This window comes from Aegilops tauschii, chromosome 6 (assembly GCF_002575655.3).
Source record: "Aegilops tauschii subsp. strangulata cultivar AL8/78 chromosome 6, Aet v6.0, whole genome shotgun sequence".
NCBI lineage: Eukaryota > Viridiplantae > Streptophyta > Magnoliopsida > Poales > Poaceae > Aegilops > Aegilops tauschii.
This window is the reverse complement of record NC_053040.3, coordinates 163,773,296-163,777,410: the sequence shown is the minus strand read 5'-3', so window position 1 is coordinate 163,777,410 and position 4,115 is coordinate 163,773,296. Positions and strand designations below refer to the sequence as shown.

At 52.0% G+C, this 4,115-nt stretch overlaps 1 non-coding gene across 1 annotated transcript; it reads right to left on the bottom strand.

The window, feature by feature from the left end:
- Window positions 1-420: 420 nt before the first annotated feature.
- LOC120967640 (small nucleolar RNA Z247) lies at window positions 421-559 on the bottom strand. The gene has a single exon (XR_005761365.1). It is a non-coding gene; the product is annotated as a small nucleolar RNA Z247 (small nucleolar RNA).
- Window positions 560-4,115: the final 3,556 nt, after the last annotated feature.

Here is a 4,115-nt window from a genome sequence, read left to right as displayed (position 1 = left end):
TATGTAGATTCTTTTCCTTTGTAACCGACCTTGTGTAACCCTAGATCCTCCCGGTGCCTACATAAACCGGAGGACTTAGTCCGGAAAGCATGGATACTCATTACCATAGTCATACAGGCTAGACTTCTAGGGTTTAGCCATTACGATCTCGTGGTAGATCAACTCTTGTAATACTCATATTGATCAAGATCAATCAAGTAGGAAGTAGGGTATTACCTCCATAGAGAGGGCCCGAACCTGGGTAAACATCGTGTCCCCTGTCTCCTGTTACCATCGACCTTAGACGCACAGTTTGGGACCCCCTACCCGAGATCCGCCGGTTTTGACACCAACAGCCCCCGCCACCTCCACGGCCGCGAGAAGCACCATTAGCTGAAGATTTGAAGCCGTTGTCGTTGTCGCGGTAGAGCGCCACCCTCTGGTAGAAATTGCTCATCTGAGCAAATAGCTCATCGAGCTTGACCGGGATGGTGCGAGTGTCAAGCGCCGAGACCAGCGGCTGTTACTCCATATCCAGCCCTGCGAGGATGTGGGAGATCAGCTAGTCGTCCTCCAGCGGCTTCCCTGCAGCCACCAGTTCATCCGCCAGTGAACGCATCTGGGCGAAGTATGTTGCGATGGACTGCTGCCCCTTCTGTGCATTAGCAAGGGCTATGTGGATGTTGTTGATCGAGAGATTGACGTCGAGGAGAACATGTGCGCCAGCGCTGTCCAGAGATCGTGCGCGTGAGTGATGGAGGTGACCTGCACAAGAACTTCCTTCAACAAATTGGAGAGCAGATATCCCAGCACCTGCTGGTCCTCCCTGACCCAGATCGGATGCAGGGGGTTGGGCGACGAATCCTCCTTCCCGTCAGCTGCCTTGGTGGTGATAGTCGGGGCGGGATCCTTCACGGTGCCATCGGCATATCCAAAGACTCTCGCGCCTCGGAGTTGTGGTGTAATCTGTGTATGCCAGAGCACATAATTTGTGCGGGTCAGCTTCTTTGTGATCTGGTTGTTGAGGCCGGCCGGAGAGTAGCTTGAGGAGGAGGAGGACATGGCGGCTCGGTGGAAAAGGCTAGACTCTAGATGTAATGGAAAAGGAGAGCTCTGTATACCATGTGGAAAACTGGATGGAACGTCGTACCCTACTGAGGGCGACGGGTGCGTGTTAATATAGCCAGGAGCAGATCACTGGAGTTTGCGTACAAGGCTGTTGAGATTACAAACATGAGATACAAGGAAAGAGGAAGAGACATATTCGGTTACAAAGGATAGCTAACAACCTATCTATCTCTACCAGACTAACTTGTTCTCCAAGCCTCATACAACCGTAGCATGCTGTTTTGACAGCAGGAACAAAGGTAGATCGACCAAGAAGAGCTCTTTCAAGCTGGAGCATCTACTTGATTCGTCTAATGGTCTCATGATCTCCTCTTTTCTTCTGTTTTTGTGGAAGTTGTGCTATTCGTTGTATTAAGAATGTGGGTGGGCTCATTGAATGTAAGTTTATTCTGATTACTGTAAAGATTTATAATAATTCTAGGATAAAAATGCTACACTTACGGGTAGGCCCTGCTGCCCCCGGTGAGGGAGTCCTGGACTAAGGGGTCCTCGGGCGTCCCGCCTATTGGACATGGGCCGGACTGATGGGCTGTGAAGATACAAGACCGAAGACTAACACCCGTGTCCGGATGGGACTCTCCTTGGCGTGGAAGGCAAGCTTGGCATCTGGATGTGAAGATTCCTTTCTCTGTAACTGACTTTGTACAACCCTAGTCCCCTCCGGTGTCTATATAAACCGGAGGGCTTAGTCCATAGAGGCAAGGATAGAATCATAATCATAGTCATACAGGCTAGACTTTTAGGATTTTAGCCATTACGATCTCGAGGTAGATCAACTCTTGTAATACTCATATTCATCAAGATCAATCGAGCAGGAAGTAGGGTATTACCTCCATAGAGAGGGCCCGAACCTGGGTAAACATCATGTCCCCTATCTCCTGTTACCATCAACCTTAGACGCACAATTCGGGACCCCCTACCCGAGATCCGCCGGTTTTGACATCGACATTGGTGGTTTCATTGAGAGTTCCACTGCGTCGTCTTCAAGAGTTTCGATGGCCCCGTTAATCATCTACAACAATGCTGTCCAAGGGGAAGCCTTCCTCCCCGGGCAGATCTTCATATTCGGCGGCTTTGCACTGCGGGCCGATTCGCTTGGCCGTCTATAGCAGATCGACAGCTACGCCCCTGGCCATCAGGTCAGATTTGGAAGCTTGAACTACGTGCCGATATCCGCGGAGACTTGATCTTTGATGGATTCGTGCCCACGGCAGCCATTCCCTGCCACCGCGATGAACATGACTTAAATCTGTCATCGGATCATACCCAGGAGATAGCGCCTGTAACTACTCTTGCCCTAGATCCGGAGCAGATCGCGCCATCCGAGGACAGGAAGCTCAACCCCGCCACGGAAGCCGCATACCTAGCGGCGTTGGAGCCGCACACAGACCCAACCTCGAGCGGGATCTGCATCACCGAAACCTCGGATTCGTCTCCGGCCATAGGTTCCGAACCACGTGCGTCAGCGCACGTCGAGCTTGATCGGACATCGATCGTCGAATTCAGCTCTGCGGACATCTTCCGGCACTCACCTTTAGGTGATGTGCTGAATTCATTAAAAACACTCTCCTTAGCGGGGGACTCACAGCTGAACTATGTCCGGTTCGAACTGGAAGCTGATGACGAAGAATTTCGCTTCCCACCCACCGCCCACTTCATAGCCACTGTCGAAGACTTAACCGACACGCTCGACTACAGCTCCGAAGACATCGACGGCATGGACGACGATGCCGAAGAGGAGCAGGGCCAAAATCCGCCGTTCACCGGGCGCTGGACAACTACTTCTTCGTACGACGTGTACATGGTGGATACACCTAAAGAGAACAATGGCGACAATGAGAGGGATCCAGTTGAGAATAAACCTCCTGAGATACAGCCAAAACACCAACGTCAACGGCGCCGCTCTAAGTCACGCCGTGTAAAAGACAGCGATACCGGCACAAGAGAAAACAATACTCCGGACGATGGTGAAGAAAATGAAGACCCCGTTGAGCCAACCTCCGAACAGGACGAACGGGAAGATGGGCGAGTCAGCCCCAATGAACAGGCCGTTAACAAAGACTCGGAGGACAATAACTATCTTCCACCCTCCGAGGATGAGGTGAGCCTCGGCGATGAAGACTTTATCATGCCCGAGGGACCCGTCGAGCAGGAGCAGTTTAAGCACCGGCTAATAGCCACTGCGAGGAGCCTGAAAAAGAAGCAGCAGCAGCTTCAAGCTGACCAAGATCTGCTCAATGACAGATGGACTAATGTCCTGGCAGCCGAGGAGTACGGCATCGAACGCCCAGCCAAAAGTTTCCCGAAGCGCAAATTGCTACCTCAATTTGATGACGAGGCGCTGGAGCCTGTACCATCAGTGCGTAATGCGGCTGACCGGCCACCACGCGGCCGGGACAAAGTGGCAACTCAAGCTAAACACCATCCCACACAAACTCGCCGTAAAGGCAGAGATAAAACAGCTCGGGGATATACATATGACCTGCGGCAGGACCTGGATAGTAGAGTAGGACAGACCAGATCGATCTACGAATCGTGGGGGCACGCCCCGACACGTGACGATGACTACCTAGCCGGACGCGACAAGCATAATCATGCCCGGGCCGAAAACCACAGACGGACTCCATCCGAACTACGTCGCGACATGGCCCGATATAGAGGCGCCGCACACCCCCTTTGCTTCACTGACGAAGTAATGGATCACGAATTCCTAGAAGGGTTTAAACCCGTGAACATCAAATCATATGATGGGACAACAGACCCCACGGTGTGGATTGAGGATTTTATTCTCCATATTCATATGGCCCGCGGCGATGATCTTCATGCCATCAAATACCTCCCACTAAAACTCAAGGGACCATCTCGACACTGGTTAAACATCCTACCTGAAAACTCCATTGGCAGCTGGGAGGACCTGGAAGACGCCTTCTGCGACAACTTCCAAGGTACATACGTCCGACCTCCGGATGCAGATGATTTAAGTCATATAGTCCAACAGCCCGGAGAGT